This window comes from Pinus tabuliformis, chromosome 8 (assembly GCF_031772625.1).
Source record: "Pinus tabuliformis cultivar Carrire ecotype Pingquan chromosome 8, CPIR1, whole genome shotgun sequence".
Lineage (NCBI taxonomy): Eukaryota > Viridiplantae > Streptophyta > Pinopsida > Pinales > Pinaceae > Pinus > Pinus tabuliformis.
In genome coordinates this window covers 211,762,826-211,786,758 of record NC_142294.1, presented here as the reverse complement: position 1 = coordinate 211,786,758, position 23,933 = coordinate 211,762,826, and the positions used below count along the sequence as shown (strand labels likewise).

At 38.7% G+C, this 23,933-nt stretch overlaps 1 non-coding gene across 1 annotated transcript; it reads left to right on the top strand.

The window, feature by feature from the left end:
* Window positions 1–9,848: 9,848 nt before the first annotated feature.
* On the top strand, window positions 9,849–9,920 carry TRNAP-UGG (transfer RNA proline (anticodon UGG)). Its single transcript has one exon. It is a non-coding gene; the product is annotated as a tRNA-Pro (tRNA).
* The last annotated feature ends 14,013 nt before the right edge of the window (window positions 9,921–23,933 follow it).

Here is a 23,933-nt window from a genome sequence, read left to right as displayed (position 1 = left end):
CGGGCCTGCAATGGCAAGATCCGCCTCCCCCCCTCCTACCTCAGAAAACCCAGAAGTTATCTTTGCCTCCCTTTTGTCAGAGCATGCAGACGCCAGACCTCACCCCTCTCTTTCAAAGTTCATTAAAAAGCTGGACGAGATCCCTGAGGTGATCCTACCTCCTTCCCTCCCAAGGAAATCGGCAATAGCCTTATTAGAAAGAGGTCTTGTTGGTCAGTTCACGGGACTCTGGCCATCTCCAAGAATTGTCCAAAAATGGGTGGAGCGCAACTGGAGCTCAATGATCCAAGGAAAGATCGCCATCAGATTCTGCGGGCGAGGATACTTCACCTTCCTGTTCGAGACCAAAGAAGATAGGCACCTCATCTTCCGCAATGGACCTTACTTCATGGACACAAGAGGTCTCTATCTGAACAGATGGACCCCGGATTTCGATCCGGAGATGGACATCCCCAACGCGGTCCCTGTTTGGGTGCGTCTCCCTCATTTGCCCCTTCACTGTTGGGGGGACGAATCGGTCAAAGCAATTGGCAATGCAGTTGGAAAATACATAGACAGATCGGAACCGAGGGAGAACATGCATGCATGTGCAAGGATCTGCGTTGAAGTTGATCTTGGCAAAGGACTGCCAGAAGCCATTAAGATAAAGGTGGACCAATGGATGCACATCCAGCAGCTGGACTACGAACAGCTGCCCTTCAAATGCAAGGTATGTCACGAGTATGGTCATTTTGCCAATAGATGCAGCAAGTTAAAAGTAAATGAAGTAGAACATAATGAGGAAAATGTAGAAGCACCATGGGAACAAGTCAAAAGGAAAAAGTCCTCCCCTAACCCGGGCACCAGCTCCACAGCCCCTCCGGCAACAAACCTCCCTATCCCTCCTCCTCCCCCCTCCTCAGCCTTTCCCTCCTCCTCCAACCCCTTCGAATCACTAGCAGCTGAAGCTCCGCCCTCCCCTCCTCAATCTCCTCGCCCATTCTCTCCGTGCTCCAACCCTCCCCCCTCCCCCCCTCCCACCATCGAAAGAATCCTCACCAGAAACAAAGCAAGAGAAGCCAACCAGCCATCAGACCCTCCGAGAAAAGTTGGTCGAAAATCGAACAAAGAACTAAGGGATGAAACAGCAGCTAAAGAGATGGCAAGTGGTACCCAACAACCCCTAGACTCATTCCTAGGCAAGCTAAAAGGAAGCGGCGAAAAGGCCAAGGAGAAATCAGGATCCCACCCCTCAAATGGTAAATAATGAATTTGGTCTCTTGGAATTGTAGGGGGATCGGCTCTTCCTTAAAGATGAAAGCAATCAAGGACCTTATAAATCAGGAATAGCCAGACATTCTCCTAATCCAGGAGACCAAAACCACCGAGCAGGACTTTCTACTCCAAACCCAAAGATTCAAAAATTACATAGGCATCTCAAAAGGCTCAGATGGGGCCTCAGGAGGTATAGGAACATTATGGAACAAAAACAAGTGGGAAATCATCAATTCTCAGCTATGTAACTGGTGGATCAGAACTGACCTAAGGAACAAAAGCAATCAAGAAGTCTACCACACCTATAATATATATGCACCTAACCACTACAGAGACAAAGCCAGCTGCTGGAACTCGATAGAAACGGATCTCACCAATATCCACAACAGCAGGATAATACTGGGGGGAGATTTGAATCTAATTAGGCAGGTGGAAGAAAAATATGGTGGGAACTACCATGCAGACCCATCAAGAGACAAGTTAGAAGCCATCATTCAGCTCTTCAACCTGATAGACACTCCTCTGTCGAATGGCAAATATACTTGGACCAACAAGAGAACAGGTTCACAAAATATAAAAGAGAGGTTGGACAGGATTCTAATACAGGAAGGCATAGCAGGCAATTTTCAAGCAATCAGGAGCCACATTGTCCATGGCACAGCCTCGGACCACAAGGCCGTGGTCCTCACCCTGGACAAAGGAATAAACTTCAGCCCTCTTCCTTTCAAGTACAACAAAGCATGGGACTCCCATGAGGACTTTCGCACCCTCGTAAGAAATCAGTGGACAAACGAAGTACTAGGCTCGCCACATTTCGTTTGGGAAACAAAGTTAAAACATCTCAGGGCAGTCATAAAGCAATGGGCGAAGGAGAAAACAACCAATGAAAGGAAAAAGAAAGCAGAGCTACTAGCAGAGATGGAGAGCTGGCACAAAGAAAAAGAGCAGATGCAATACACAGCAGAAGATCTAGAGAAGGAAAAAAACTTGTACAAAGAGCTGTATAGGCAAAACCGCGTGGAAGAAGAGGAGCAAAGAATGAAATCCCGCTGCTTATGGTTGAAAGCTGGGGACAAAAATACCTCTTTCTTTCACAATAATGTCAAAATTAGAAGGGCCAGCAATCAGATAGACAAAATAGAAGTGGAAGGGAGGGAATTGAAGGAGCAAGAAGACATTAAAAACGCAGCATTTCATCACTTCAAGGCTCTTCTTTCGGCAGATCCCCAACAACATGACAGTGCTGCATTCCTAAGTGTAATAGAAAACAAAATAACAGAGGATCACAATAACAAATTGGAGCAAGAACCCACAGCAGAAGAAATCAAAGAAGCCATCTACAACATGCAACAAGACAAGGCCCCGGGACCGGACGGTTTTACTGTTGCATTTTACAGGCAGCACTGGGAAATTATAAAGAAAGATTTTGTGAGAATGGCAAAAAATGTATTTAGAAAGCACAAGCTGGGGGACAACACCAAGTCTTCGCATATAGCTTTGATCCCAAAGGAAACAAATCCCAAATCCTTTGATAGGTTCCGGCCCATTTCGCTTTGCAATGTTTCATACAAGATCATAACGAAAATAATTGCTAACAGGCTGAAGAATTATCTTCCTCTTCTAATTTCAGAGAACCAGGGCGGTTTTGTCCCAAAGAGGCAGATCATTGATAATGTAATTTTAATCCAGGAAGCCATCCATAGCAGCCATAACAGAGGAGAACGTGGAATGATCATCAAATTGGACATGGCCAACGCATTTGATCGAGTGGACCACTCCTTCTTAAGTGCAGTCCTAAAAAAATTTGGCTTTTCTTCCAACTTTGTCAGCATCATCAGCGGGTGTATCTCCAACCCCTGGACTGCCCCGCTGATCAATGGTCGCCCCAGCAATTTCTTCAGGAGTTCCAGGGGGCTAAGGCAAGGTTGCCCCCTCTCCCCCTTTCTTTACATCATCATGGCGGAGACTCTGAGCGTCCACCTTGAAAATCTTCGAACCAAAAAAGAAATCACAGGTATTCGTATTGAAAGAGGAATAAAGGAGATAAATCATTCGCTATTCGCAGATGACACCTTACTAATTGGGGGAGCCTCCAGTCTGATGGCCAGAAGATTCAAACGAGTATTGGATGCTTTCCTTCAAGCTTCTAGAGGCAAACTGAACAATAGAAAATGCAAACTGTACACTTGGAACGTGCCCTATCAGACACAGCAGAGAATAGCCCAAATCATGGACATCACACTTCAAAAAAACTGGAGCTCATTTCCTTACTTGGGCCTGCCCCTGGCAAAGGATCACATCAAAGCAGAGGTATGGACAAATCACATTGAAAAAATGAAAGGTCTTCTCTTGAGCTGGGGTGCCTCTTGGCTAAACCTAGCTGGCAGATCCATCCTCATAAAGTCCGTCCTTTCAAGTCTCCCAATATACCAATATGCGGTCATTATGGCCCCTGCAAGTATCCACAAACATATGGAACTCATAATGAGAAGCTTCCTCTGGCAGGGAGGCAAACAGGACACAAAGAAATTCAGCCTTGTTAGCTGGGAACAAGTCACCCTTCCATATGAAAAAGGAGGTCTCTCCATAAAAATTCCAAGCCTTTCCAACCAGGCGTTGGGGCTCAAACTGCTCTGGAGGATCCTCACAGGAAATGGTTCGTGGTGGGTGGAGACAATAAAAAGGAAATACCTCAGAGGTCCAAACTCTAACATTCTCAATGAACCAATTGCAGACAGGCCATGCACTCCGATGTGGCGTCTCATCAAGAAAGTCCTGGCACACTTCAGAGGAAATGTCTCTAAACTCCCAGGCAATGGAAAAAACATCAAAATTTGGTCTGACAGAATAATGAACTCAAACCCCAGAAACCTTCTCCAGGAGCTGAGGCCCCTGCAAGATTGGATGGAGGAAAGAAAGATAATCACCTTGTATGATATATCTCTGTGGAACCAAAACAGATGGACTGCTTGGAAAGATCTGCAACTCCCTCAGGACCTCAAAGAGCTCTGGCTCACCCTAAAGTTGTCACTCTCTGGATCAGCACCAATCAATAAGGAGAATGAGGATAGACACATCTGGGACACTAGCGGAGGGTCCTTCTCAGTAAAAGAAGGATATAAATCTTTGCAAAATTCAAACCCTGCACCAAATTGGAACCTCCATACAGCTGCCTGGAAGTCAGAATGCCTCCCAAAAGTAAAACACTTCAACTGGACCCTTTTAAAAGGGAAAATCCTCACAGCTGAGAATCTGCGTAAGAGAGGAATTCAAGGCCCTTCGATCTGCTGCTTCTGTCGATCGGAGGAGGAGTCTATCCAGCACTCCTTTCTTCTCTGCCCCTTCGCTAAAAATTGTTGGAATCAGTTAACAAGGCCCCTGGATACTCGGGAAATCCCCGACCAGATGCACAATCTTCAGAAGAACTGGAAGAAGAATTTCCCTTATTCTAGAAAAGGCAAGAATAATCTCATTAGAGTGTGGAAGTGCATCCCTCCTACCCTATGCTGGAATCTATGGCGAGCAAGGAACAATTACGTCTTTAACAACAAAACGCCTAAACTAGTCAATGTCATAGCAAAAACAATTGCTAACATCTCTGAAGCTGTCAGTGCTAACTTCACAGCCCCTCCAGACCAGACGAGCTGGGCACAAAAGGAAAGGGATTGGTACAGCAAATTCAACATCAGCCACTCTCAGAGTCCTCCCCCCCAGAACAAAGCACATCAGAAGCCTTCCATCTGGAAACTCAGGGGAACTAAAGAAGAGGTAAGCCAATGGATTGTCAACCAAAATCGCCCCCTCCTTTTCTTTGATGGAGCCTCAAAGAACAACCCCGGAGAAGCAGGAGCAGGAGGCATAATTAAAGATCATAAGGGGACTCCCATCTGCAGTTATGAATGGGGACTTGGAAAGGCCTCGAATAACATAGCTGAAGCCTACAGCCTATTCCTAGGTACTGAACTCCTCTCCAGATTGGGGCTAAGGAACGCCATCATAATTGGGGACTCGGCCATCATCATCTCAGCAATGAACATAGAAAAAGACTTCAACAAAGCAGGCCTCAACAACATAAGGAAGAGAATCATTGATAACACCAGAAACCTGGGAGAAATCACATTTAGGCACGTCCTAAGAGAAAATAACGCTGAGGCGGACTCCTTAGCCAGCAAGGTAGTTAACAGGCAGCAAGGTCAGGTTTGCGAGAATGAAAGAATATATGATAGGGCAATACCATAAGAAATCAATTAACCAGTCAGCAAATAAGTACAGCGCCCATGGAATCTGTCAAAGCAGCAATCACCTCATCGGTATCCCATCCTTCCCCCCCACTCCGCCGTCTTTCTCCCCTTCCATCGATCCCAGCGCAATGCTCTCCCTCTCCTCCAGTGACAGTCATCATTTCAGCCCTTCAGGAGAGCGCACTTCGAACCTGAAGCTAGATATGCTCCATCATCACAGACCCCGCTCTGCCCGAGACCGATTCCCAACCGATCTCTCACATCTCCTGCTTTATCCTCTCGAGACCCCAAATCGGTACTTTACTTCTCCGCACAGGTTCCCTTTCCCGTCCCATGCTACACCAGCCATCCTTTCACTTGAGTCTCTGATCCACTCTGCAGGCTCTCTCTGCATCGACGCTCAGTTACAACGCCTCGTCTTCCATGCCGCGTGCTGCAAGATCTCATCTGAAGATCCCAATCACTTCACGAGCAGACCTTCACAGACTTGGCTCAAGCAAGGGGGGCTCCTCATCAAACTATAAATAGAAGCTTGGACCAAAGTGATCATGCACTCTCCATCGTTCCTGGGCTCCTTCAGTGTGAAATTCTTAGGCGTCGACATTCTTCAGAAGTGGATCGCACCCATCGGAAGCGTGCCCAGCGTCCCCTGACCGAGGTAAACTCTGATATAGTAATTTTTGTGTTGAATTCCACTAACAGTTGGATCGACAGGGGCCGCAAAGCTCCTCAGGTCTCTCAGGTCCTCTCAGGCCCTCTCTGTGCAGCTCCGTCGTCCTCCCTCTCACAAATTCCCCACCTTCAAGCAGCCCGGATGGCAGACCAGCAGGGTCAGACTTCGGCTCAAGACAAGGCCAGCAATCCCCTTGACAAGATATTCAACAATAAGGACTGCACCATGTGCAAAACTCACACCTTCATGATCAATCGCCTGACTAAGCAATTCAACGAGCTGAAGGAAGACTATCAGGCAGACAGGAACTCGAAGCGCAAGAAGTTGGAGAAAAGAAAAGCTGAAATAGAAACGCTGAAGGAAAGATGCAGCCACTTGGAGGAGGCCATCGAGCACATCCGCTCCCTAACTCAGAGCTACCAGGCAGAGGCTTCAACTAAAGCCAGCTTCAGGAAAGACCCGCTCCCTGATGAATCCGCTACTCAAAAACTTCCATAACAGTTATGCAATGTAAATTTTGCTGGATAGGTGGCTCCTTTGTTAGGCAATACAGTCGTCTTTATCATGCTTTCTGTTTAACCAAGAGAAGCAACGAGGAATTCGGGTCTGCGAACCCACTTTTGATCCTCATCTCTCAGATCTATTTCCCTTATGTACTAGAACTCTGTTTTGTTGGCTTTTATAATATATAAGTACCCGATTCTGTAAAAAAAAAGATATAAATATCATTAACATTACACAAATTTACTTCAATAAAACATATATAAATAAAATAATAATAAAAACTAAAAAATTAAAAATTAAAATAACCTCATCTTAAATGTGATGTCCTCTAATGTGATCTCCTCCTCCTCTAGCATTTCTTTAACATCACACAATTCAACACTTCATGTTGTGAGGTGAAAGCCTTTCATACGTGTATGGTTACGTTGGGTTCAATATCAAGGTATGGTCTTTTACGAGATTACATATAAATAAAATTAATAAAGAGAATTCAATGGCGAGAGACAAACTTGTATTTGGTTTTTTCAAATTGTTATTAATGTAAAAATAAAACTTGCATTTGTTTTTTTCAAATGCTTATTAATGTAAAAATATAAAAATTATTGAAATATAAATAAATTGATTTATATATAAATAATTTAAATGTATAAAAGTTAATAATATAATAAAAATGATATTATTAAATGAGACAAAAGTATATTATCAATTTTTTTATTACAATTTTATTTTATTTTTTATTTTTTTAAATTAACATTTTAAATATAAAATAATTATACTTTTTATTCTAGATGTAAATAATAATAATAATAAAAAAAAAAAAAAAAAAAATTATCTTTTGAAAATCGATATATTAATTCTGTTTTAAAACATAAAATAAATATATTCACAAATAATTTAAAAAAATTAAGATGAATTGTAGAATTGAGGTTTTTGTGATCCATAACAATTATAAGAAGAGTTTTGGCGTAAATCACATGTAGAAAACTTTTGTCGACGCGTTTCGAACCAACTAGTGTGGTTCATCGTCATGGCCAATTGAGGAGTCAGATCATTGCTGCACATTAAATAGGGAGAGCAGACATTCCCAACAGCTTTCCCAATAGCTAGGTTGACCATCAACAGCTATATAGAAAAACGGTTAGATAATATTTTACTGTTTAAAAAGTCAACAGCTAATAATATTATTATAAATAATAAATTATTTATAATCCTTAAAAAATCTAAGAATGATTAAAAATTAAAAAAAGTGATTAAAAAATTAAAAAAAATGTATATAAATTTTATCATATAAATTAAAATAAAACAATATTATTTTTATATTTTTTTATGATTTATTTCACCATAGACTCTTACTAATCACTATCCCTATTAATGTGATCCATCTTTCACAAATATCTCCCGTTAAACTCCATTTTTCATCACATAACACATTTACATAACCTCTCAATATGTTTAACTACACCAATTTAACATAAGAAACGGCTAATAAGTTTATAGTATCACACTACCTGTGAGTAAGTATTTATGTTTTACTTGTGAGTAGGTATCTATGCTTTGTCTGCTTATCATGTGAGGCTATGTTTCATTTGGCTCCATAGTTTTCAATGCTAAACACTTTGAAAGCATTGATTATTTCAAAATTGAACCTAAATTAGCATGGTGTGGAAATATTTATACAGAAAGCACACTAATGATGTATATTAGTACCCAGAGGTTGGATTTTTCTAAGATTTTGTATGGCATATTTGTATTTTATTGGACAATAATCAAGCCACTTAATATGAGATATATGAAAACATTTAAAAGAAAAGAAAAGAAATTGAGATGTTATTTTTATGTTTATGTTTATTTATATGTTTCAAAATTCATAATTAAAATGAATTGATATGCATTTTTATGAATTGGAGAGTCAAAATTCTTATTGCTCAGTTAAGGACTAATTTCCATTAACTTCGTTGTGAAATAAGGCGCTGGAAAATACCAAAAGAAGTGTGGGAGGAAAGAGTATATAATTTTTGTTCTTCCAGAAAAGTGGAAACAGAATAGCATTTCATTTTAGAATGTGAGGCCTTCATGGACAACAGGGAAAGTTATGTGCAGATATGCTAGCAACTAGCTCTTGGGATAATCTATAGAGCATTTATTGTGAGGCTTCACAGAAAAATGGTCAAATACATCAAGCAGATGAAAAAGCAATCTTTCCCATGGGTTATCTTTAACCTGATAGACGTTAAAATAATTTTCTTTCTTTTTTCTTATATTTACATTTATTAGATTTTATTAACTTTGTATAAAATATGAAATTCCGCTTACATTATTTAAGATAAATTTTATGTAAAATATGCAAATGAATTAAAATATAAAATAAATATTTATACTTTTAAATTATAAAACAATGTTACTTTTATATATATATATATATTTCAACAAAAATTATATCCATGCATAGTTGACTAATGCCTGTATTCATTGTTGTATGTAATTTTTTAAACAATGTTCTAAAATATATTAGCAAAAATATTTTAATCCATATATTTACATATATACAAATTTAACTATATATTCTTATCCATAAGTAATTTAGTTCCACTGAGATAAATCATTTATGATATTTAGATTAGAGAGTTTGACAAATCTTATGCATATACATTCGGTGGAGTAGCTAGATAATTTTCTCATATCTTGTGCCTATACATTCGGTGGAGTAGCTAGATAATTTTCTCATATCTTGTGCCTTTACATTTTTAAAGACCATTGCTAATTTAATTTTAATCCCAAATCCGATTTTAATCCCAAATCCGAAAACATTCAGCGGATAAGGTTTCAATAGCATTATAGAACATAGGGTTGACACTTTCAAGCTGTCCCTAAAAATCTCAAATTTTTCACATAACATAACAATAATACTAATTTTTATAATTAATAACATAACAATAATAATGCCATTAATATTTTTGTAACATCAAAATTATGACGGACATCACGTAGTTGGCTAAAGGAGCCACAAAAGGGTTCTTGAACCGAAAGTTCTTACTTTCGAATTCCTTTTTGTTTTCTTCGAATCTATCTGATAAAATAACAGCTGCTTTTAACTCTTTTTACTATCCAGCCTTTTGGTCTAGTTTTCTTCATAGTAATTTGTTGAAATAATAGTTGTTTTAAATTTTAAATCAACTGGGCATTTGGTCTAGTGGTATGATTCTCGCTTTGGGTGCGAGAGGTCCCGAGTTCGATTCTCGGAATGCCCCCGTTCCCTTGGTACGATTTCTGATTGTGCTGTTCGCAGACAATCTTATGAATTCAACTTTTGCCGTGTAAATCAAGCAAATGACAGTTACTTACTGTGGCAGTGGACATGGGTGTTTTGATCTATTTCACAAGTTGCATTCAACTTCATGAATTCTACTTTTGCCGTGTAAATCAAGCCAATGACAGTTACTTACTGGGGCAGTGGACATGGGTGTTGTGAAATAAGGACATGGGTGTTTTGATCTTTTGATCTATTTTACAAGTTGCATTCAACTTCAAATTCGACGAATCCAATGAAAAAAAGTCCAGGGAATAGTTTAAAATTCATAATTTCATATCACAACTCAAATTTGTAATTTAATTATTATTTTTGTAATAAACATTTTTTATAAATGTTGATTTCTTACTATATTCAGTGTTATATTTCATTTTAAAGTTTATATATATTTATATATATAATGGTGGACACATCTAAATCTTATCAAAAAAATAGAACTCAAATTGAACCTAGTCATCGTCAAACTCCAATTCAAACAGAAACCATCTAGTTTTGATACCTTGCAAGAAGTCCATATCTAGGTAAGAAGCAGTTGAGAAATCGCGAACCTATGTGCAGGTTCATTTTGGGCTATCACTCTGTCATGTCTGATAGAGACACTTGATTTTCGAGTGACTCTATACCCACATTGTGTGATTAGAGGATCGAACTAGTGGCCTTGAATGGATGAACTTTCGTGTATATGTTGTGGAAAACAGTCAAAAAATCATAGTACTTGATCCAAATTAGATCATTATATTGTTTTTCATCCATCTCGATGCTTTCAAAATGGAAAAAATGGAGGAATCAATTCACATGACCATTTTTACAAGTAGGACATAGTTTGGCAAATTGAGATCTCAACCCTTTTGGGAGCATTTTGAGGATCAAACGATGTTTTTTGAAGGTAAAACTTGGATGCTTTAGTGTAGCACATTTTTTTTTCCATTTTACACAAAGAACTTTCCAACAACACTAGAATTGCCTCAATCAAGGTCTTTATGCAAAATTTATGCCATTCAGAAGTTGACTTTCTTGTTTTGGCTAATTCAAGAAGATGTCGCATCATCCCCTATTATTCGTGAAAAAGGGGCTAAGCCACGTGATCGTGATGAAGAAAACTCTAGAAGAGTCCATATTAGAACTCTAGTTAAGAGTTGAAGGTGTCAAACCTAACCACTAGTAGGCTATTGGGTTGTGTTATAACCAAGTCGCTAGGAGGAAAAGGGATTCCATTCTTTTTTAAGGCATTTATTTTTATAGATGAGCAGCGTAGCCAAGAGGGATAGGAAGAGATCACACAAAGATGATTTGTGCATTGTAGTAGCCCACGGGCCATAGGCCTTACTTCTTTGTACCTGCAACCATTTTCTATTTAGAAAAAGTGAGCAGAGCAACCTCACCTTCCAATGAGGTTTTATCTAGGATACATCTTATGCCAATTTGTGATTTGTGAGTTTTTATTTAATTGTTCTTTATTTTCTATATAATTATAATTTGCATGCATATGCAATAGACAATAAATTACATATCCAAAAACATAAAGAGAAATAAACCCTTATAGTGTAGATTTTTTATTTTTAAGTATAAGTTATCAAATCTAATGTGACAAACTGTCCAATGGAATATCCATGACAATTTATGGATTAGTACTTGGGATGGAAGTTTAGCATATATTATAGAAAGCGCATTATTCTAGCAACATTTGAGACATGCATAGGAATTTGGAAATCTTTTTCAGACTAAATTTTATTTTGTATTTGATTAGTAGCAAGCAGAAAAGGATTTACCGATAAACAAGGGACATAATTTTATTGAGAGAATTAGGATGATCGACCAAAATGTAAAGGAGCAAATTATTGAATCCCAACAAAAGTACAAAACCACGCATGATCGACATCAAATAGAGTATAAATTTTGAATTAAGAACATGGTGTGGTTGTATGCAAGGGAAGATAGGTTACAGGAATCGAGGAAAACATTGAAGCCAATTTGGTATGGACTTTTTATAATTGTCCAACAAATAGGAACAAATGCATATAAAGTACACTTACCACCGACATGTTGTTGAGTTTTTATTAATAGTTATAAAGAGTGTGAATAAATGCCTCAATCCCATTGAATTATTTTAATGTCCCAAAAGGGAAAAAGGGCTAATAGGGCTAATAGTTCAGTAGGTGAAGTGGTATACCAGACAACAAGGGGCATCCTTATGTCGATTGTAGATTATGGAAATATTTCGGAATTTGATGGTCAGGAAAAAGGTCAAACAATTGACTCCTCTCCCAATCATCAGATTCTGGGATATTCCTAGAATTTGCAATCTACATAAGTTCAAGAAACAATGGGTATAGGGGAAATCCCTTCATCAGTCATTAAAAATTTGAAAAAGGCGACCAAAAACCCTGAGAGAAGGATGTCTAATGCATATGGATCGAGGCAAATCATCAATTTCAACCCTTCCTTTTGCATTGATGTAAATATGCACATTTTAGGCATAGAAACAAAAAATATTCAACCAAACTCTCAAGCTAGTAGTGAAACCAAAAAAATTGGAAATCTTGTGAAATAGACAAGGAGGAAAAAAAGATGAATTGGAAAACATAAATAAAAATAGAACCCATGTGAATGTGCAACTACAACATCCCTATAGTAGTAGCAGTGACTTTGTAACAAAAAGTTTACAACAAACTCAAATAGAAATTATCAGTGACTTTGTCACTATGAATTTTTAAAAGGTGAATTATGTTCTTTATTTTGTCATTTATAGTTTGAAGACTTAGTAGTGAATGTGCCTAATTTTGAGCGTCTAATATGCATTACAAATGGAAACAATGTGTATTCCAACTTCCATCAATAAAAATCTTGTGAAATTGTACTTTACTTTGAGTGTCTATTGTGTGTTGCAAATGGAAACAATGTATATTTGAACCTTCATAAAAAATAAAAAGTAAAATGTTGTGAAATTCATAGTGACGGAACTTTATTTTCAATGAGATTTTCTCTGCCATTTTGGGTTGGTCTTTATTAGTCAAATTTCATTAAGAGTTTCTCTACCATTTTGGTCTAGTCTTTCTTAGTCAAATTTCATAGAATATATATATATATATATATATATATATAGGCAAGCAGAGAACATTATATTGGCAAAAAAAAAAAATACATAGAGTACATCCAAAGAATCATTCAGGGTCCAGATGATTGAACCTGCCACCTGCCCCTATAGGGTAAACTAGATAGGCTATTAATAAAAATAAAATTATAATGTCGAGTCATGGTAGATGCATAAACAAAAAACTCAAACAATTTGCAGCAAGTCTTGTGCCAAAATGTTTGCATTTGTGCTAAAAGAGTTTGTATTTTTAGAGAGCAAACAGAGACAAGAGCGGGTGGAGCAAGGTGGATGACCTATTTATGTTGGTCGCTTTCCTTTGGGCTCAGAAGATGATCATTGAGTGTGAGTGAGGTCAACTTCATTGCCTCCCCTGTTTCCTGGGTGATCCATGTTTGACATTTCCTCCACTATGAGACATCCATATGTGTTGTGGTTGCGGTGAGAGGGTTTTATATCAATAGGTTAAGCATCAGTGATTGGAGGCCTCATACAATTGCCTTCCCCTACAACAAAATTCTCCTGGCCTAACCTTTGTCTCTCCTATCTCCTGCTAAGATGATGTAGGGAGAAGAAGAGAAAAATTAATAGGAGAGAAAATCTTGTTTCCTTGTAGACTTGTCCAAAGAGCTGGAATAAGTGGAGGATGACATGTCAAGAGGAAAATTAATGTCAATGTTTTGTAAGAGGCAGCAAAGCGCAGTTCTTATGTTGCTAACATAGACGTTGGATTCGGCCCCTTGACATTCAACATGAGTGTGAGTCAGCTCCAGGTCTCAGAGATGCCTTGCCAGTAAATTGCGAACAACATGGAGCTCATTACTAATTCTTCGCTTCTCGACCGCTTCCAGGATAGCCACATTGCATCTGATATGTTTAGGGATATCAGGATCAAAGAGAACCATATGGTCATCATGCCATGGAGAGTTCAGAGGGCGTCCTCTCCTCCTTCTGCCATGACGGACACGGCCTCATTCCCTCACCATGGCAGCTTGCTAGAATACATAATTGCTAGGGATGAATTACTATGGAGGAATGAAAACAACAATGTGGGTTGGACAATATCGGCGTCTCTAGGCTTCAAATCACTACAGGGAGGAATGAGGGATGTGGTGGCCAAGGAGTGGTGTTAACATGGTTGCATGCATTAAGTTTCATGTGAGGCTAGACAGGAGGATTAACAGCAAGAGGGTGTGGATGAGGAGGGCAGGACTAATATTCTGAACACAAGAGTTTCTCACATTATTATAATCAAGTGATACAATGTCGCATGGTTGCCATTTTTGGTGGTAGTCATGTCAGCATTAAATAGAGTTATGGAGAGTAGTTGGCAAGAGAGCACCTGGATCCGAGTGTTGCCAGTCCTTATCAACAATACACTAGCATTGTGAGGATCAAGAAGCTATGGAAGGAGAGTACAAAGGCCAACCCTCACATAGTTCTTGATCATCTACTCCTTTGCTTGCTAGAAAGTTTGTCAAGGAATTAGCCTTTCACTTAGTGTGGTGAAAGGAAATGGCTTCTTGTTGGAAAGGAGAGAGGCTAATTGTTGCATGTTATGATCCAGTCTCTAGCTTATGGAGCATTAAGAGGGAGGCTTTTCCATTGAGGAACCTGTGAGTTGCTTGAATGATGACCTTGGAAGAAGTGGTTGCTCTTAGCTATATGCAAACCATGGACCAGGGCTTCCAATTCGGTAGTGTTGTTACTTTATTTACTAATGTATCCCCTGTAGAGTTTTAGGATCTCCCCTTTATGGTTGTGAAATACCCCTCCTATGCCAGAGTCTCTCGAATTTCCTTTACAGGCACCATCAAAATTGAGTTTGAAGTGATCTTTTGGTGGAGGCTGCCAGACTTCAAGAGTGGATATTTGGTACTACTTGATGTGCATGCACCCTAAGGCATGGGAATTTTGGGGTTCCAACATGCAAGGATCTCCTCCTCTAATGGAGGAACCTGGAGGTCTTTGTTGTCCCATTTAAACAAAGCCAAAGTCTCCTTAATATGTTTGTGGAAGAGTTGTCATGTGCTTTCTAGAGTTTTGTGCTTGTTGTTGAAGATTCTTTGATTTCTTTCTTTCCAAATCTCCCAGGACAAGAGGCTGAGGGCAATGGTTTAAAGACGATTGAGGATGGGGCTTTGAAAGGGGTTCTTGGCCCAAACCTTAATGTGTTAAGTGATTCAGCCTTCCTCCTGAGTGGATCATTGGAAACCAGATGCAAGTTGGTTTCATAGGTTTTTTTCAAAAGTACATGAGTCGAATAGGTGATCTATTATCTCTTGTTGGACTTTGCACATGTTGCACCACGATGGCCTGTGGAAGCCTCTTTTCAAGAGGTTGTCCCAAGTGAGTATACGACGTGTGATAAGGAGCCAAGTCAAGGTTTTCACCTTGGGCTAGGTGTTCATGAGCCATGTCTCCCTCTAAAAAGGGTCAAAATCATGAGTTTTGTCAGGCTAGACGAGTAGATGGTATGCCTCCTTGAATGAAAATATTCCAAGGTTGGAATAGGCCCATCTCATAATGTTTGGACCTGCTTTCTGCCTTTTTGATCGATTATGTAGGGCTTTTTGAAGGATGTTTTTGTTGCTTTTTGTGTCTTCCTCCTTATGTAGTATGGCATGATGCCAATTCTAGATTTTCGTTCCTCCATGGGTTGTCTAGTAGTGGTGAACTAGGAATCGTCTAGTGTTTTGAGCGTGAGCTTGGCTTAAGGGAGTTGAGAGGACGTTTCTCAAGCTAGGAAGTTGTTGTCAGGAATTAGTTTAAAATATTGATGATTGACCATCACGGATTTCCCAAAATCTTTGTTTCTGGACCAACGCTCTATTGATATTAGCAAGATTCCATAAGAGAGATCATTGATGGATGAGATTTTGTCTAGTTGTGTCCTTGGAATATTTGGTGTGCCATAAGAGACCCCATAGCTATGTCTTGTGTTTCATCTACGCCAATAGATTTTTGCACCAAACACTTTGTTGAATGCTTCCGGGTCACACTGACCCAATCCTCCACTTGTCTTGAGAGGTAGAGTGTTTCCCATTTGACTGGAGACCATTTGTGCTTTAGGTTGGCTCCTCCCCAGAAGAAATTTCGTTGGAGATTTCTAATGCTTTTGAGGACCCATTTGGGGGTTGTCAAGACTGAGAAAAGCTAGATAGGCATAGCTTGAAGGACAAACTTAAGGAGAAACAGGCAGCTTGCAATGTTCAAGGATTGGAAAGTCCAACAACTGAGTTTGCTATTGAGCTTGCCGAGAAGGTCTCTCCAAGAGGAGTGCTTGATTGTTGATTCAGTGAGTGGGGCCACCGAGCATTTGGAAGGAAGAGAGGTTGAGGGGAATCCCGAGATGTGCTTGATATTCTTTTGGGTGATGAGTGGAGTGTTGAAGAAAAAGATTTGGGATTTGTCCATGTTGACAGAGGTACTAGAGGTAGCAAAAAACATATATGGGATAGCTTTGGCCTCCTTGGATTTGTTAATCGATGGGTGATTCATGAAAAGAGTGTCATCAACAAACTGTTGGTGGGAGAGGTGATCTTGTTGGCTAGAGTAAGACCTTTTAGAGAGCCCTTGTGGAGAGCATATTTGATGGATCCCATATTAAGGGAGTTTTTTAATATAAATTTGATCACTATTATAATCCTTATGATTAGAATAACATGTTTTCAAAAAAAATTACATAATTAAATACCAAATTCGGGTTAATATTTAGATTAAACAATTTAGATAATTTGAAGATGTCATTATCTGAAACTCACTTTTTAAGCATAACATTTGGTAGTAAACACCATTATTTCACTCTATTTTATACACAAATCTACAAATATCACATCTCATATCATTTAGTAATAAATGAATTACCTCCACACCACATCCAAACATAGTGAAGTAAATTAGCAAATTAATACAAAGTTAAGTAAATTAGCAAATTAATACAAAGTTTACAATAAGAATTATTATTATTTAAAATTTAAAATTTGTATATTTAACTTATAAAATTAATTGTTGTAAATATATTCGTAATAAAATAAAATAAAAAGATGTGGCGACAAATATACACATTAACATAAACAATTTATCTTAGGAGCTTAAATTAGGAAAACTCGTGGATCCATTTGCCATGGATTAGAATACAACCACAATTTCTTGACCAAAACTATAAAACCATGGTCAAAATCATCATATTACAAAAAGTAAAAACTCTGTGCTAAAAATTGCCCAAAACAAATATTTTCATAAGCACTTTGGGACACACAAGGGCTTCCACCCCTCTTAGACTCTTCCACCCAATCTTACACCCAACTCAATATATAGCTTGTAAATAATAATCCAATGAATACCACATTCCCAACAAACTTCACAACTATTCCTACACAAAAACTTCACAACTATTCCTACACACAAATAATGATCAACAATAACTTTGAACCAATTATGATGACATAAATAAATAAAAAAGTAAAAAATAATTTCCAAAATCATAAAATTATCTACAATATTATTTTATCGTCAAAATTATATACATAAACAATTTTAAATTATGGAATAAACTAATGATAATAAATTTACATTTAAAAAATAATTACTACTCCAATTTATATATTATTCTACTTATTCCTTTATATTCAAATAAAATTATTAACTTATTTAAATACAAACAAAAAAATAATAATTAGAAAAACTTTTACTCAAGAAAACATAGTTACATTGTTAATGTCCAACATCAATTTAATCCTTTGATTGATATTAAGCAACCAACCATCATGTTGCTATACAGTCAACAATAATAGATGGCAAATCCTATAAATACATTTTTGGAGGAAAGTGTTTTTATTTTCCAATTTATGAAACTCAATTTTCCAAATTATACATTCTCCCATTTATATAGTAAACCTAAGTGCTTTATAGAGTAAATTTAAGTGATATTAAGAAACTAAAAATAAAATTGTGATGACAATAATTTATGACAAATTATGTATATACATTTTGGACCAAAAAGTTTTTATTGAGGCAAGAGGCTTGTTCTACAACCCAGTATGATGTGTAAGGATATCTATCAGTCATCAAAATTGAAATTTTGTTCATATTTGTCAAAATAAAAAATTTAAATAACTATACAAAACATTGAAATAATGTCGACTCATAAAAAAAATCTCTCTCAGCTTATATTAGATCCGTATTTAAGATGGATCTATGTTTGTTTCCCCCTTTATGGAAATTAATTTTCCAAATTATACGTTCTCCTATTTAAACAATAAACCTACAGTCTAATTATAAGGAATCTTTTGTTTTGCTTGTATAATAAATTTATTTAATAAAAAGGCATTAAAACTAAATTGTCAATAATGTGTATTGATTAAAACAATTGCATGATTATGTACTCAAAAGACATAAGTATGTATTTAATTAGCATGTTTGATGAAGGGTGGGATGACTAGGGATTTTATATTTAAACATTAGGGGCAGTCTCATGTGGTTTCACAAGTGATCTAAGACATTGGGAAAAAAGTGTCATATATTCCAGTCTTGATTTCGTTTATATATATGAATTTTGGCTATATATGAACTTGGTGAAACAAGTTCACCAAGTTCGTGTAACATAATTACGCTGATAGGCGTGGTCTATATTGGAATTGGGGTTGGATAATTTTGATTTTTAATTAAATGAATGGTTAAGATTTTCTCTCGTGGAACTATTCTTTGTCTTATACATCATCCAACATACAATATCAAAAGTTTACAAATCGTTTTTCAGTTTCAATACCAAGTGTCCAATTGATACAAGTAATAAAATTTAAAATAGAATTAACAAAAATTTATAAAACAACCCACTCTCCCCTCCATTCATTTCATTCCACTCTCTCCATCTGTGTATTTCATTTCCCATCTGCCAAATCCATTCATTTCATTCCCCATCCCATTTCATCGTTTAAGAAAATAAACCATGTAAAGGTGAACGTATAGTCAATTACTTGGAATTATACCCATTGGAAGTTGCATTATTGACCTCGACCACTGAATTTGTGGCAAAACCCTAATTATTTCGTGCTACATATTGGGATCTGGCAAAACCTTGCTCAAGCCTCTGAACTACGGAGGAGAGAAAGGGAGGCCAGAAGGTGTACTCCATTGCTAAAAAGGTTCGTTTTCCACATCCACCTATCTAGACACAATAGTCAAGGAGCAAAGCTAAGACACATACATAATCATTTTTGTTTTAACTACGAAATTGTTTGGAGGTAATCTCCATAAGCACATTATGTTATCACTCAGGTTGTCCCTCAGGTTGTAAATGGGATACGGCCGAGGTAGCCACATACCAACTTTGGATTGCAGGTTCTAGCCCACCTGCAATCATAGAGGGCTCTCTCTTTCTGATTTAGCTTTGTTTGAAAGGATTTTGGGCTAGCTATTGAATTCAGGGGTTTTTGTATTGATTTTGGTGGGAAGTTTGATGTTTTCAAGCAGAGAGGCAAAGTATAGTCTGATAAATTTCAAACCATTGGGCATGGAGTCGAAGAGGGGGACTGGTGGTGCGTTTCTTGGTCACAAGAGAGAGATATGGAGCAAGGCAGCTGCACATGAAACAATGTTTCAGGTTTAAAGGATGGAATGAATGCTAAGGAATGAGAGGCAATTAAGAATCTCTCGTTCTGCTTAACAGAGGGAAGTAACAGAGCTCTACCTAGGGGCAGTAAAGAATCCCTAAATAATTGGCAAACACAGGTGAATTAGGGTAAATATGAGCCAGAAGGAATTCATATTCATTACCAATTCATTTAGATGAAAATATAAAGGAACAACAGAAATTGAGCATAGAGTGTTGTAAACAAATTCTAAGCTAGTCTTTCTTTCTGCTATCCAGATAGTGGTAAACAATAAAAACAGAGGTAAGATGCACTTATTGTTCCAGGTTGCAGCACAGGAATTCCATCATTCAGTCTCCAGAAACCATTAACAACACATCAGACAGTCATTCTCCAAGCCTTCAGCAATCTTTGATTAAAGAAAAGTGTCTCAGGTATACAGTGCGAGTCTCTAGTGAAAAATACCAATCGACCAACCCTTAAAACAATGCAGAGGGCGGTATATATAAGGAAAACTCTCCAAAATTGTTTATTTACAGTTTTGACCTAAACAGGTTTGAAAGAAAGATGATTACTTTAACCTAATCCTATCCAGAAATAAATGCAATAAAATATCTTGAGCTGCGCTGAGGGCTGCCGTATCAAAACTGAGTAAATGTGATGTCCTCGGTGGCTTGGTGCAATGGTTCTGTAATAACTGTGCATGGGCTTTTGTTCCAATGTAGTTCGGTGGCTTTAAATGATTTAACTGTGATTTGAGAGCCTGGATGGGCCTTCACCGCCTGACTTGACTTTGTGGGCGGCCATTCAATGTTAACCTGCTTTCGGAACTGAATATTTCCATTAAACAATTTAACTGGTACACTTTGCTGCTTCATCTCTCCTCTGATACTCTTTCACAAGTAAATTGGGTTGCTTCTCTCCTTCGCTGTGGGTCAAATCAAAAATTAATGGCCACTGCTCGGCCCTCTGTTTCCTTTAGAACTGTCTTCTGCTCCTTTCTGCATGCTTTGTGAAGAAAATCGGGTCATTCGGCGCCTTTCGGGCTTGCTGGGGGCTGCGTGATGAGGGGCTTTCCATTTTGGACCATTTTATCCAGCGATGCGCGATTTGCACAAAAAATGCCTCAGAAACTGATTCCGGGGCTCCAGAGTCGCGATTTCGCCCTTCGCGCCAAAAATTGTTGATGACATCAGCATGACGTCAGCAGGTGGGACCGGTATGGCGGATGACATGAGCGGGTGACGTCAGCATGATGACGTCAGCATGTACGGTGGATGATGTGTAGGGACATGCGTGCAGGTGACATGGCAAGGGTGACTCGGCAGGAGGCGGATGCGGGAAGGCGACGTGGCGGTGACTTGGCGCTGACGTCGGAGAAGGAGGGACAGAAGCGGTTTGCGGTTTCATCGGACCACTTTCTGTACGGGAGCGGTATCCGTCAGAGTGGCCTCGATGCAATCACAGGAGGACGCGCGTCCCCCTGTACGGCGAAAAAACCGCCAGGCTATCGGGCGCTAAAGGTCGGGCAGAGGGGGGCCTCCGAAATCGTCGAGAGCCGTTGGATCTGGAGGGGTGGATCGGAGGGCTGACGGGAGACGGAGTTGGCGGCGGGTTAACGGACGGGGCCCGTGGCGCGTTTGTTTAATTTTTTGTATGGCGAGGGGGGTTAAAACATTAGGGAGGTGGGTTTTTGTGGGTTTTGCCGCCGGGGTAGATATTTTGAGGCAAAACTTTTAAGGTGAAGGCATAAAAAAGGGTTTTTCAGGGTTAATGGTTAAAAAATGAAATGGCTATTAGTTTGACCAGATGTCAGGCTAATTCCAGGATGTAGATGGGCTAAAAAAAACAGCCTTGGATGGACTGCTTTTCCCCAGACTTAGTGAATATGGCTATAATGCTAGGGAATAGGGAGTATGTACATAGGGGAATTTTTTATATAGTTTTTGGTAGGGGAAGGGGAAAACAGTTAGGGAGCTAGATAATAGAGTCAGTAGTTAATGTGAAAATGATGAAAAAGCGCTAAGGTTAGGAACCTTAGGCTATTTTTTGGGGGAATAGAACTTACAGAGGAAGAATGGAGATCCTTGAGTGAAGCAGATCTTCATCAAGGCAAATGTTATGGAACGTGATGAAACTAAGAGGAATCAAGCAGATCTTGACCTCTTGGGGAAATTAGTAAGTGATTTGGGGAATAAGAAGAAGGGGGAATTAGTTTTGTCCAGCTTGAGCTCCTCCAGATGAAACTGCATCATGACAGTGATCTGCAATTGTATAACACTTTGAAACACAAAATTGATCATAAATCATCATTCTGCAACCATCACAGCTACCTACCCAGCCTACTTTCCTAGCATTTTTTCTTCTTTTTGGTGGGTGCACTTAGACTTGCAGACCCAGCTTTACCATTTTTCTTTTTCCTGTCTTCCTATCTAAAATCTACACTTATTTCTGCCAAGGGCCCAGATTAAGCAGTTGGGCTCTTTTGATTCTCTACCTATCTACAAATCTGCCAAGATTAAACTGTTTGGACAGATATCATTCTCTATATTCTAAAATAGGAAATTGAAACCTAGGGAGGCCAAGATTGAACTGTTTGGCCTTCCTTAACTGAAAAACTTCTTCAAAAATGAAACAACTCATCAAAATTTGAATACAGAAGTGGCATTTGGACTAGCACACTTTCATGGCATCTTCCTTGGTCTCTTCTGGAAATATGGAACACTGTAGCTTGCAAAGTATGACATATTTAGCATGTAAAAATGTCAATCATGAAAAATGAACACCTGTTGCAACAGGAGGCTAACAGTGGCTCCACTTGGGGATGGCTTTTCCTTGTGGGAAGCCAAGAACATCAGGTCAGACTGCCTTGATCTTCTACGGTCGCTGTGGACTAAAAAACTTCTCTGTACTGACTGCTAAAAGTGTAAAACTTTGAAATATGAACAGCTTTCTCAACAACTGAACTACTGTGAACTATGCAGCATCGCCTGCTTTCTTCTGCGTGCTTGACCTTATGGACAATATTGTCTAAACCTTGTGCCTTTGCAAAACATGGACCAAAACTGATGTATTTCCTCTAGCTCTGGTCTAAAAAGCAGTTTCTGAAAAATTGCTTCTTTCCTATCAATATTTTCTTGCCTGGGGAATGCAAGCTGCAAACAGCTTTCTTTTACCATGAAGTGCCTGTGATGAGACAGCATTACTCTTGTTGTTTTGCTGAAATTGGTGCAGAGGTAGAACCTTTACAGCTGGAATATTTGCTTTGGCTGTGTCTTCATAACATTTACTGCTGCTTATCTAACAATCGAACTGTAGAAAAGAAGAAAATAAAGTGCTAATATGTACAAATAAGACTGTACAAAAAAAATATATACAGAGCTGGATTGTATCCCTTTAAAAGGGATCATGGTAATGTTTCAGCATACGGCCATTAACAGGGCCTTCTTTAGCATTGTTGCCCTCTACCAAGTTGAGAAAATATGTGTTATTTCCCTAAACAGCAGAAATAACGAACGGTCCCTTCCATAAAAAATCAAACTTTGCATGTTTGCCCTTGTCTTCTCTTCTAGAGTCCCACCTTAGAACTTTGTCACCAATATTGAAATCCTCAGCCTTAGTTCTCTTATCAAACATCTTTTTGAGTTTTTTCTTGGAGAATTTGAACTCTGTCATAGACTTGCTCTCTGGTTTGCTGAAGATGAATTGTATGATTGATTCTTCTTTGAATGTCATTTGGCTCAGCCTGAATTTCTTGTAACAACCTGATAGTAGGGATGCCCGGGGATGAAGGAAATCTGGCCTCCATGCCATACACTAGCTCATAAGGGCTCATCCCAATGGATTTCTTTGTGGAGAGTCTATCTGCCCATAGGGCATTTACCAGCTTTTTGTGCCAGTTCTTCTTGTTTTCTTCCAGCACTTTCTTTATGATGTTGATAAGGCTTTTGTTAGATGATTCGGCTAAGCCATTACCTTGAGGGTAATAAGCTGTAGAATGGCCCAAGGTAATATGGAATTTATGGCAGAAATTGATCATCTTTTTGGACTTAAAGGCAGCGGCATTGTCAGTGATGACTTTCTCAGGGAGCCAAATCTAGAAAGGATATTGCACTCAAGGAATTGGATAATGATGGTGTCATTGGCCTGCCTACAAGGAATGGCTTCAACCCACTTAGTGAAATAGTCGGTGGCTGTTAGGATCCACTTGTGCTGGCCTGAGGAAGAGGGATGGATTTCACCAATGAAGTCAAGACCCCATTGTTGAAAG